Source organism: Barbus barbus (genome assembly GCF_936440315.1).
Source record: "Barbus barbus genome assembly, chromosome: 16".
NCBI lineage: Eukaryota > Metazoa > Chordata > Actinopteri > Cypriniformes > Cyprinidae > Barbus > Barbus barbus.
The window spans coordinates 30,132,095-30,145,764 of record NC_136744.1 but is presented as its reverse complement, the minus strand read 5'-3'; the positions used below and the strand labels follow the sequence as shown (position 1 = coordinate 30,145,764).

General features: G+C 37.6%; 1 protein-coding gene across 1 annotated transcript in view; it reads right to left on the bottom strand.

Annotated features, from left to right (window-relative positions):
* Positions 1–13,670, bottom strand: part of LOC306882463 (DNA nucleotidylexotransferase-like) — a 116,917-nt gene that overhangs the window by 59,570 nt on the left and 43,677 nt on the right. The gene's annotated exons all lie outside the window — the stretch shown is intronic.

Genomic DNA, 13,670 nt, shown 5'->3' with positions numbered 1-13,670 from the left:
ATGTAAATCGCGAGTATGCAGTATATATATATATATATATAAATGCAAACTGGAATACATAATAGACATAAGTGTGAATATATAAATGCAAAACTAAATGTAAATCATTAATATATATATATATATATATACTGTATAGTCTATATATATATATATATACGGGGAAGTCGTGGCCTAATGGTTAGAGAGTTGGACTCGTAATCCAAAGGTTGCGGGTTCGAGTCTCGGGCCGTGTATATATATATATATATATATTTGAGACAGGTACATCTCAAAACATTACAATATCATGAAAAAAGTCAATATTTTTTGTCACTGATTTCAGAAAGTGAAACCCATATATTATATAGATTCATTACACATAGAGTGAAATATTTCAAGCCTTTATTTCTTGAAACTTTGATGATTATGGCTTACAGATAATGAAAACCCAAAAGAGTCTCAGAAAATTAGAATATTACATAAAATTTTAAAAGAAGGATATTTTAAACAGAAATGTCAGGCTTCTATGCACTCAATACTTGGTTGGGCCTCCTTTTGCATGAATTACTGCATCAATGCGGCAAAAATCCACAAATAAAAATGCCCTCAGTAAACAGTTGTTACAGTCCTCCTGCATTTATTTTCCAGACAAAACATAAATATTTTTCTGCATAATTTTGCAATTTGTCTTTGTTTTCCTCTTATACTCCATGTTAACCAAATGGAAATGAAAAAGCAATGCATTTTGTATCTTGCAGTTCCACTGGACCGTCCTGAAGCCATCGGCCCACACCGATGAAGCCTGATGTAATTTTCACCTTGAATAAGAGTTTGCTTGATTTAACAAATGATTTGGTGACAGATAGAAGTCGTTATTTGCAGACACATCAGAGCGCCAGCGCTAAATAAACTCAACACAGCCGTGTGATTGGACTGAAGTGTGCTAATAGTCGAACCGTTGAGCCATTCACCAAACCTCAATCGCTTCCCATTCTGTTAAAGAATACAGAACCTGAAATACAATTCCTCTTAAATTATAAGGCTGGATCCCAGAGCAGCGGGATGTCTTTCTCCATCTGCGTTAAACGGTTCCACTTCACAAGAAATAAAATCAATTCACGACTCCTGCTCTGTACAGTCACAACAAATAAAGAGCAGCGTAGCTTTAAATGAAGAGAGAGAGAAAGAAAATGCAATGTATGCACAGAAGAATGAAGGAAATGGGCGCAGCCTTATTTTACAATTATTAAGATACTATTTTTAATTAATATTTTAATTTATTTTATTTTAGTATCATTGGCAGTTGACAGACGTTATTAATATTTTGAATTTGTTTTTATAATTTACTATTTTATTATTAGTTTTTATATTTTTAATTATTTAAATGTTGTAATTATTAATATTCTGAATGAGTATTAATTATTTTATTATTATATTTTAGTTTTATTTATATTTTATTATTTTTGAATTTTTATTTAAATTTTTAGTTCACCTTTTAGCAAAGTTGTTGTTTTTATCATTCATGCATTTATTTTTTCATGTATTTATTTAATGTCTATATAGTTTTTATTCATCTTTATTTCAGTTTTAGGGATTCTAGTACATCAACTAATAAATAAAAATTAGATATGCAGCTTTGGTAACTAACTGAAATAGGTTTAAGTTGAAAAGCTAAAATTACTAAAACTGACATGAAATATATTAAAGCTCAATAAAAAACAAAACTAATAAACAAAAAATGAATAAAATAAATAAATAAAAAACAAAAGCACACAACCTAAACTAAAATTAAATGAAAACAGAAAATATAAAAATAAATCAAGTTTTAAATATATATATATATATGAGTACTATAATAGAATATAAACACTAAAGTAACAGAAAAATAAGAAGGGAAAAAAGGTAAAGGAATAAAGGGTCGATGAAGAAAGCTAGACCGACAGAAAGACAGAGAAAAAATTAATTTAATGAGCAAGTGAAGACAGTTTGTATGAGAGCAGAGAGAGAAATAAACATATGAGGGAGGGAAGGAAGAGGAGAAAAAAGATGGAGAATTGATTTCCGCCGCCTGCGAGCCACTCTGATTATCCAGGGCCTGACGGGGGCAGAAATAAGATGATTTACATTACAAATTGTCAGTTTAATTGCAGCCCCCTTAATAACGGTCGCTCTACTGTATCCCTCTCACAGGCCATAAATCTGCAGCGCTCGTCTTAAAGAGCAATAACTGCCTGAGGCTTCCAGCTCCCGCCGCCCTCTCCATCCGTTAAACCCACAGACCAGTCCTGTAACCCTGTGTAAAAAATTACCTCAACGCCTGCCGTACGCTTCTCTGTGAACCACACTCTGATACTGAGACACATCATCACTCAGCAGATGCTATCATAGATGTTTTTCTTAAAAAGACTTAAAAACACACAGTCAACAGTACTTCAAAGTTGATGAAAGGGTAATAATTATATATATAAATCTACAATTAAAATAAAATAAAAAATGAAAAAAAAAAAAAAAAATTTGAACAATTAATGTTTTTAATGTTAACACACTCGGGCTGCATCTGAGCGCTCATGGCCGCTGTATCTGTCCCATACAGTACGTGAGTTTAGGATTAGAGCATCTCTCATCACAGGAGCCAAAAGTGTCCAGATGGTGCACTATTTCCTGTGCATCTGTGCTTTTGCAGCTATGTTTGCCCACTACTTCGCATGCGATGGGAGTGGACTTTGCAACACTTCACTTTTGGCAGTAAATGTGAGGCTGAAGCTGCACCGTATGAATCTAAAGCACAGGAAAGATGAAGTTTAACAGAATGAATTTAGATGCTAACAGCGATTTACACCTATAAAGTTTTGCATTTTACATTTATCCATTTAAAAGACACTTTTACATTTAGATTTGCATTTATGGATTTTTTAAACACTTTTATCCCAAGCGGCAATAGAGAAATGCAAGCAATCTGTCACAGAGCCAACAATATTTATTGTGTACAATGCCTTTTATAGACTCCGACTGTATGTACAGACACACGCTCAGGCTTTGTGAAAGTAAAGGCAGAATTCCCTGGTCTTGCAGCTGTGAAACAACGAGGCGTTTTCATTCACAATCACAGGGAACATTTCACTTCCCGACACAGAGAGAGCTACAGCACTAAGTTACTGCGGTCCTTAGCATCACACTACAAGCCATTATTTAATCAGAAAACATCTCAGCAGTCCTCAATGCATTGCATTCATCTGATTAAAATGAATTATAGTAGTAAGTGCAGTCCATACATCTGTATGTCTTCAGTTGGGCTGAATTTATATAGGAATAGTTCACCCAAAAATGTAAATATGCTGAACATTTAGTCACCCTCAGGCCATCCAAGATATAGATGAGTTTGTTTCTTCATCAGATTTGGAGAAATGTAGCATGTAGAATGTAGAAATGTAGCATGTAGAAATGAAGAAATGTAGTCACCAATGGATCACCAATGGGTGCCGTCAGAATTATGGATTATTGACTCATATTTTAGTTAAAACCATCTTAATGATGTAGTGGTGTGGATTACTTGTGGATTATTGTGATGTTTTTATCAGCTGTTTGGACTCTCATTCTGAAATATGTCACATTAGAGGGTTGCAAATATGGTTTCATGTTTACTTAGAGATAAAAATCTAATTTTTATTAAAAATAATCCATGCTAAGGTGACAGCTACAACATCAGTGATTTAAAAAAAAAAAAATCAAAACAGCTACACGCACACATAAACAGCGCAACCAGGCGTGCATGTTTTTGCAAACACTATCTGATGCTTCAGCATTTTTGTGCATTTGATGTTTTTCTCCGGTCTCTTTTGAAGGCCTGGACAAACAGCTGATGCAGAGGACAACAGAAAGTGTGTCACCATGACAACGGCTGATGTAATGCCACATTGGTAGCGAGCAGGAGACAGAGACTTCAAACCCGCTGCCCCGAGAGCAAAGATTAGCTTGTGTTTGCACAGCACGTTTGAACCGCGCCGCCTTTGATTCACCAGCTTCTGCTGCAACTGTTGAACGTGATTGCTGTGCAGCGGTAGATCACAGCATGCATAGTGCGCATAATTCTTCGAGGAAATTACACATGACTGACTTCACGTCTGCTCGCTATTTGAAAAATGCATTAAGTGTAAGTGAAGTGAAGTGAAGTTTACTGCTAAGTGCACTGATTTGGATAATAAAGTTTGTTAAATTGTTAAATACTCTGCCTCCATTACATATATTTGTTACATCATTGTGAGTGTTTGATCACCACATTTAAGTTATCATTGCTAAAAATGTCTATGTATATATATTCGTTTATGTATAGTGGTGTGAAAAAGTGTTGGACCCCTTCCTGATTTTTTATGTTTTTGTATGTTTGTCACACTTTAATGTTTCAGATCATCAAACAAATTTAAATATTAATCAAAGATAACACAAGTAAACACAACATGCTTTTGAATGAAGTTTTTTATTATGAAGGGAAAACAAAATCCAAACCCACATGGCCCTGTGTGAAAAAGTGCTTGCCCTCTAAACCTAATAACTGGTTGGGCCACCCTTAGCAGCAACAACTGCAATCAAGCGTTTGTGATAACTTGCAATGAGTCTGTTACAGCGCTGTGGAGGAGTTTTGGCCCACTCATCTTGGCAGAATTGCTGTAATTCAGCCACATTGGAGGGTTTTCGAGCATGAACCACCTTTTTAAGGTCATGCCACAGCATCTCAATAGGATTCAGGTCAGGACTTTGACTAGGCCACTCCAAAGTCTTCATTTTGTTTTTCTTCAGCCATTCAGAGGTGGATTTGCTGGTGTGTTTTGGATCATTGTCCTGCTGCAGAACCCAAGTTCGCTTCAGCTTGAGGTCACGAACAGATGGCCGGACATTGTCCTTCAGGATTTTTTGGTAGACAGCTGAATTCATGGTTCCATTTATCACAGTAAGTCTTCCAGGTCCTGAAGCAGCAAAACAGCCCCAGACCATCACACTACCACCACCATATTTTACTGTTGGTATGATGCTCTTTTTCTGAAATGCTGTGTTACTTTTACGCCAGATGTAATGGGACACACACCTTCCAAAAAGTTCAACTTTTGTCTCGTCAGTCCACAGAGTATTTTCCCAAAAGTCTTGGGGATCATCAAGATGTTTTCTGGCAAAACTGAAACGAGCCTTTATGTTCTTTTTGCTCAGTAGCGGTTTTCGTCTTGGAACTCTGCCATGCAGGCCATTTTTGCCCAGTCTCTTTCTTATGGTGGAGTCATGAACACTGACCTTAACTGAGGCAAGTGAGGCCTGCAGTTCTTTAGATGTTGTTGTGGGGTCTTTTGTGACCTCTTGGATGAGTCGTCGCTTCGCTCTTGGGGTAATTTTGGTCGGCCGGCCACTCCTGGGAAGGTTCAAACACTTTTTCACACAGGACCATGTGGGTTTGGATTTTGTTTTCCCTTCATAAAAAAACCCTTCATTTAAAAACTGCATGTTGTGTTTACTTGTGTTATCTTTGATTAATATTTAAATTTGTTTGATGATCTGAAACTGTCACAGATCGGTCAGGCTCACTCACCCAATCACAACGCACTCCATCACCTGAGTATTAACCATACGCACCTGCAAGTCATCAACTCCCTCATCAGCCAGCATTTATAAGCACACACCTCACTTCACTCGATGTCCGATCTCGTTCAGACATAGTGGACTCTCTCCATGATATCCTACCAATACATTGAGATACCTACCTTGTTTACTTACCTGTTGTGTCTTTTCCAGAGTTACCTTCTGCTCCTAGTTCCAACGTCCTCTCCAGTCTCCATCGCTTTGTGGATCATCTCCATACTCATCATTCTTCGTGGCAAAGAAGGACGGAGGTTTGAGGCCTTGCATAGACTACCGGGCACTCAACAAGGCTAAGGTGAAATTCCGGTATCCACTTCCCCTCGTCCCAGCGGCACTAGAACATCTCCGCGGAGCTGCTGTGTTCACCAAGATAGACCTCCGCAGTGCGTATAACCTCATCCGGATACGTGAGGGGGACGAGTGGAAGACCGCCTTCATCACCCCTACTGGCCACAACAAGTATCTCGTAATGCCATATGGATTAGTAAACGCCCCCTCTGTATTCCAGGACTTCATGCATGAGGTTCTCCGGGAGTATCTCCATCGATTCGTCCTTGTCTACATTGATGATATCCTTATCTACTCCTGGAGCATGGCCGAACATCGCCACCACGTTTCGGAGGTCCTGCAACGCCTGAAAGATTTCAATCTCTTGCTCAAGTTCCTTGGATACATCATCGATCACAGTGGCATCCAGATGGACGAGGGGAAGGTAGAGGCCATCAGGAATTGGCCAGTTCCAACTACCATCAAGGCACTTCAACGATTCCTGGGATTCTCGAACTTCTACAGAAGATTCATCCACAACTACAGCTCCATAACCAACCCACTCACCAGTCTGTTGAGAGGCAAGTCCAAATCTCTGTCCTGGTCACCAACAGCCACAGAAGTCTTTGAAACCCTCAAGAGAGCCTTCACCAGTGCACTGCTCCTTGCCCATCCAGACCCCAATAAGTCCTTCATAGCTGAGGTTGATGCCTCCACCACTGGGGTAGGAGCGGTGCTTTCTCAGCAGCAGGGGACTCCAGCCAAACTCCATCCATGCGCCTTTTTCTCCCGCAAGCTCAGCCCACTGACCACAAGAATCTCTTGCGAGATGCCAAGCGACTTAACCGCGTCAGGCTAGATGGGCGCTATTCTTAACCCGATTCAACTTTACCATCTCCTACCGCCCAGGGCCTAAGAATGTTAAAGCGGATGCATTTTCCCATCTGCATGCTCCTGAAGAGGTCAGTGAGCGACCAGAGACCATCATTCCCAAAAAAATCTTCATCAACCCCATCCAATGGACATCCAGTCCAGCGTCTCCCTCCAATGCCTCCACAGCCAGGGGTTGCAGTATGTCCCCAAAGCACAACGCACCCCTCTGATCCACTCCACTCACACATCGCTGGGCACTGGCCACCCAAGGGCCAACGGCACCCTCTCACTGCTAAAGGACCGCTTCTGGTGGCCTAAAATGTCTAGGGATGTGAGAAGGTTCGTCCAAGGCTGTTCCGACTGTGCCATCTCCAAGAGTCCGCGCCATCTTCCATCCGGCAAGCTCCTTCCGCTGCCTGTCCCCAATCGCCACTGGTCACACCTAGGAGTCGATTTCATCACAGATCTGCCAGCCTCGGATGGTAACACATGTATCCTTGTAGTCATTGATCGATTCTCAAAGTCCTGTCGACTTCTCCCACTCAAGGGCCTGCCCACTGCCATGGAGAGCTGAGATTGTTTAACCACGTCTTCAGATACTACAGAATTCCAGAAGACATTGTTGCAGACCGCGGCCCACAGTTTATATCCAGAGTCTGGAAGGCCTTCTTCTCGCTCGTAGGTGTGACCATAAGTCTCTCATTGGGATATCATCCTCAGTCAAACGGGCAGACGGAAAGGAAGATTCAGGAAGTCGGATGATTCCTGCGAACCTTGGAACCAGTTCCTAGGCTGAGGCTCCAACATCCTCTCAAGTCTCCATCGCTTTGTGAATCATCTCCATACTCCTCATCCGAGGTGTGTGCTTACTTCCATCTCCGCCCCACCATCTCCTGCGATACAAGAATCAAGGTTACAAGCTTCTTCAAGTCAAGAAACCCTTCATCACTCAGGACATTCACCTTTCATCTGCACCCGCACCTATTGCTGATAATAAACTCACCTGTTCTACCTTTATTCCTTTGTCCGAGGGTCATTCCGTGACAGAAACATTAAAGTGTGACAAAAATGCAAAAAATTTCTAAATTAGGAAGGGGGCCAACACTTTTTCACACCACTGTATATACTGTATTATATATACAGTACCAGTCAAATGTTTGGACACACGAATGGGAAGTGTCCAAACTTTTGACTGGCACTGTACTATAATATACACAAAGAATATTGGCCGATATATTGATATCGGACTTTTTTAAAATCCCTAATATCGGTATCGACATTATACAATGCAAAATTTAAAACACACAAAATAATGCAAGTATATATATTTTATGCACTTGCATTATTTTGTGCAATAACAATATAACAATAATTGCTGATGGATTTATCATGATATTGAACTAAGTTACAAAAAGTTCTGTCCTCTTATACAAGTTTAATAACATTTTTCTTGTAACAACAAGAACTCTAGATTTAAATACAATAAAATACACCATAAAAATATATAAAGTAAAACAAATGTTACAGATTAAAGTGCAAAAGAATACAAATTTTATTATTATTATTATTATTACTCTTATTAAGCAAAAAGAATCAGAATATGTTCAATCAATATCTACACTTCTTTTCTGGCATGTTTTAATCCAGATTAAAATGGAGAAAAAAAAATTAAACAAATGTTTCTATTATAAAATATTTAAACTATAAAGACAGATTTTCAAAAGGACAATTTTCAATCAATATCTAGGGCATATTTCAGGGTTATTATAGTTAACTAAAACTAATACAAACTAAAACCATAAAAATAAATAAGGAAAAATAAATAAATAAATAATTGTGTGAAATAAATGTTAAATGAATGTTAAAACTCTATAGACACACACACACATATATAACTACTTGACAATATATGACAAAAATACACAACAAAATTACTTAAAATTTAACTAAAACAAAAATAAAAAAAAATAAAAATGAATTCAAAATATTGACAAAAAAAAAAAAAAAAATATATATATATATATATTTTTTTTTTTTTTTTTTTTTTTTTTTTTTTTTATGATACTAAAAAAAAAACACTGGCATGGTTTAGTCCAGGTTTAAATGTAAAAATGTTCAAGTGAAAACAAAATATTTCAAACTTTTTGATATATTCAATATTTACAAAACAATCATAAAGAATCAGAACATATTCAAGCAATATCTAGGGAATTTTAGTCCAGATGAGAAAAATATGAAAATAAATAGTATTAAGTATTGGTTGGTGTGATACACACTACAGTGAATATAAATGTGTGTGCATATGAGTATTTTTGGGGACGAGTGGTTCTCAATTCCCTGTAATGAACTGAGTTCAGTGAGTTACACAGTATGAAATAAAACTGGTGGGTTTGTGTTGGCTTGTTTGACAGTTTAAGACTCATGGCTAAAGGTTCGATCAGCGGGGGATGAAGAATCACTGACCCAACACTTCTGCCTATTGATTGAGGTGTCGATGCCAGCAACTGTCCAGGACCGGCTCTGCAGAGGCTTCAGCGCCACACACACAAAACCACTGATTATATTCGCTTTATAATCTACCCTGACAAGTGACAACGAGTTAATGTTAACCACAGGGGTCAGAGGAAATATATAAATTCACAGCTCTACCGCCACGACCCGCTGGATCATCTGAGACTGACCTTCTTGAGCAGCCAAAAAAACCTGATAAATAAAAAATGATGCAGGCGCCTTTACACAAGGACATTTCTTATCCTTTCAGATGTATTTTACTGCTCACTCTCTCCGCAGGCTGGATGAATAAAACACCATGATGTGATGCCATGAGCCTAGAGGGGCAACATCTAGCATGACAAGGTTACTCGACTTAAAATCGACCTTCTTTACCACCACTTAATCACCAGCTGTCTCTCGCCCCCTGGAGGCAAGGAGGATGGACACGGGATTTTTATTCTCAGCGGTTTCTCTTGCACAACTCAGAAAACTTGAGATCTGAGTTAAGTTTCTTTTTAGTTTCAACTTGGTCTCAGGATCTAAAATCACTATTCAAAAGTTTGAGGTTGGTTAGATTTTGTAGGTCTCTTCTGCTCACCAAGACAGCATTTATTTGATCAAAAATACAGTACAAATTGTGAAATATTATTACAATTTAAAACAGCTGTTTTCTATGTGAATATATTTTAAAATGTAATTTATTTCTGTGATCAAAGCTGTATTTTCAGCATCATTACTCCAGTCTTCAGTGTCACATGATCTTCAGAAATCATAATAATATACTGATTTACTGATCAACAAACATTTCTGATTATTATCAATGTTGAAAACAGTTGTGCTGCACAATATTTTTGTGGAAACTGTGATACATTTTATTTTTCAGGATTCCTAGATGAATAGAAAGTTCAAAAGAACAGCATTTATTTTAAATAGAAATCTTTTGTAACATTATAAATGTCTTTTAATTTCTTCCTTGATTTAAAAAAAAAAAAAAAAAGATTTAATAAAATAAATAAATCTTACCGATCCCAAACGTTTGAGTGGTAGTGTAGGTCTGCTGTTGGTTTTTTATTTTTTATTTTTTTTTGGGGGGGGGGGGGGAATGTAAATGTATTAATTTCATTCATTGGTTTTGGATTAATCTTGGCAGAAACATAAATCTTATGAGAACAAAGAGATTAGAATTCACAGTACGTGTGTGTGTGTGTGTATTTTTCTTCTTCTTATGTAGAGAAACATGTCTCCAAGACAGTAATGATATAAAATGGAAAGCTTGGACATGGACACTTGAGCTAAAGTCTCTTTCTGCTCTCAATTCAGTTGTTTTACTGTCAAGGAGAAGCGATTGAGCTGTTCTCATTTGTAATGTTTGTTTCCCTCGAGATCAGATCTGAATGCAGGTGTGATCAGTGTGAAATGTTTCTAACACATAAGCTAATGACAATGTATAAGGACGGATAGCAAGCATTACAAAGCGAAAGAGGAAGAAGTGCAGGCGCTGGGTTATTTTTAATCTCTGAAATGACAGATAGGGCGACAGGCAACCCATCATCGGCCCGTCGCCTCCCACTCACTCGCCGCATGAACTCCTCCAGGCTTCCAGGTGGCAACAACACACGTGTTTCATCGCTCTTGTTCGCTTGTAGCGGCTCCATCTATCTCTGCTTATAGTATTCACATTCTCATGTCCATGTCTCTGCTCCATCTGCAGCAGAAATGCCTTCTCATGTGCAGATGTCTTATCTACTGACCTCTGCACTCAACCAGCTCTTTACCAATGAGTCTCAAATAAACACCTAACACCATGTCTACATTACATGCACACAGCACTTCATGATGTGTCAAGGCTAGATCATAATTATAATCAAATGAGACATCTATACTGGAGATAGCAGTGCAATATGGCTGTATATCAGCATGGCTGTGATTCGGCTGTACAGTAGGTAATCACGGCTATGCTGATATACAGCCATAGGATATTGCATTTATACAACAGTTCGATGCCACACGTGTGTAAGTTAAAAAGAAACAACGCAGTGTCTTTAAAAACCCTCTTTTGTGCAGAACTACTTCCTTCTGCAACGGACAGTTTAAGAGCTGAACCCTAGCCTCCATCACTAATTCCAAAACGTAACTTTAGAGCTAATAACAAAGGAGCATTGAGTTGCTTCATTGAAAGCTTATTGTATTAATGTATTAAAGCGCCGCTATTATGGTTATGAAAGGTTCATATTTTGGTTTTGGGAGTCCCCAACAACAGGTCGACATGCATGCAATGTGCATTTATTGCACAATATAATGTGCATTTATTTTTACCTTATTTGCTCAACCACTCCCAAACGATTCACTCAACGATTCATTTTTCCAAACACCTCCTTTGCGTGACGCTAATCTGCGGTCCGATTGGCTGATTCCATTTTAATTTCATCACGCCTGTAATGCCTGATAAAGCAGTGTTTGTGAGCCCAGTGCTGCATTGTGTACAGCGTTACCGGGGAAACAGCTATATTTACTGCTCCAAAAGCAGCACCTAGTGGCAAAGAATGAATTTCCATTTTCATTCAGACCAACGTGAAAATCAAGTTTTCCCAGGTCTGCGCACGCAACAAGTAGGTGGGCAATATGCTAATGTTTCATGTTGATGTCACCATGAAACGGCCTGGGATTCGTTTGAAAAACGACTCGTTTCAATGATTCAGAGTTGACTCTTTCTTTTGAGACAATAACTTTATACACGGTCCACTTTCAGATTTAAAACTTAGCAGGATGTTTTCATTCACTTAGAGCTGTGTCACACGCTGCATGAAAGGTCATTTTCAAAAATACATAATAGGGGCACTTTAAAAGCTGTTTATTATGTGGAGTAGAGTATTATGAGTGAGAGATTGACTGAGGGAGTGTGATTACCTGCATCTAATACAGCATTCATTCTTCAGATCAATCTCATATTCACAATAAATCATTAGTTTGAGTGTCCGCTGAGGAAAGCGATATCTTTGTCATACTATCCTTTCATCTGTTAAGGGTGATTTCTGGTGACAGCGCTGCTCAGTGCATTTGTTGGCTGTGTTTTACAAGCAGTTGTTGAAAGTAAAAATAACTTCCTTCTTTACAACCCCATTTCAGTCTCTTTCAATTTAAAAGTCTTTACTGCTGGCTCATAAAACAGTCTCTTGTCGCCGTCTAATGGCGGAACAATGAAACTAAAATCACCATCACGAACACACACACTGTTTCCCAATACTAAATACTATTATTAAATGCTACTATTATTTATATAAAATATTATTTATTGAATAATAATATTAAACAACAACGGTTATAAAAAAATATATAAAAACACACACACAAATGAAATAAAAATCTCTTTAACTTCTTTGATTAATTTCCTTTCATTTGCTTCAACTTAATAAACAAAATCTAAATCAGCATTAATTTTACTGAAACTAAACCGATACTGAGAGCACAAAAACCTTCAAAACTAGAAACTCTCAATGAACAAAAGATCAGCTCAGCAAACTAAACTAGGATTCACTTTATCAATAAATCTGTCTCCAGCTTCAGTGTCCTGAAGTCCATCATCACTTCATCACTCAGTTTCACAGAAACATTTTACACTTCCACACTACTGTGATGTTCAAATCCCTTCTGTCATATCTGAGCACATATGTGACCCTGGACCACAAAACCAGTCTTAAGTCTCTGGGGTATATTTGTAGCAATGGTCAAAAATCCATTGTATGGGTCAAAATTATAGATTTTTCTTTTATGCCAAAAATCAGTAGGACTTTAAGTAAAGATCGTGTTCCATGAAGATATTTAGTACATTTCTTACCATAAATATATCAAAACTTAATTTTTAATTAGTAATATGCATTGCTAAGAACTTCATTTGAACAACTTTAAAGGTGATTTTCTCAATATTTAGATTTTTTTTCACCCTCAGATTCCAGAATTTCTAATAGTTCTATCTCAGACAAATATTGTCCTATCCTAACAAACCATACATGAATGGAAAGATTATTTATTCAGCTTTCAGATTAAGTATACATCTCAATTTCAGAGAATTGACCCTTATGACTGGTTTTGTGGTCCAGGGTCACATATACAGTAGAAAGAGCAAAGGAGAATAGTTTTGTTCTTCTATCCATGTGCAACAGTGATTTTTGTGTCCATCTGCTTCTCCCATTTGTTTAGTTTTTTTTTTTTACTTTGACTATCACAGTAAAACAATATACAGACTAATACAATCAGACAACAACAATTGCTCAAATATTTATTACAATATATACTAATAAATTGAACATTCACGTCAATGGTGTGAGAGACTGGATGCTTTAAACTGATTTCTATTGAACTGTCAGTCCAGTTTGAACTGTGTTGGAATTAAAGTGCAGTGCGTGGCATACCGTAAGGTGGGAGCATGCTGTAGG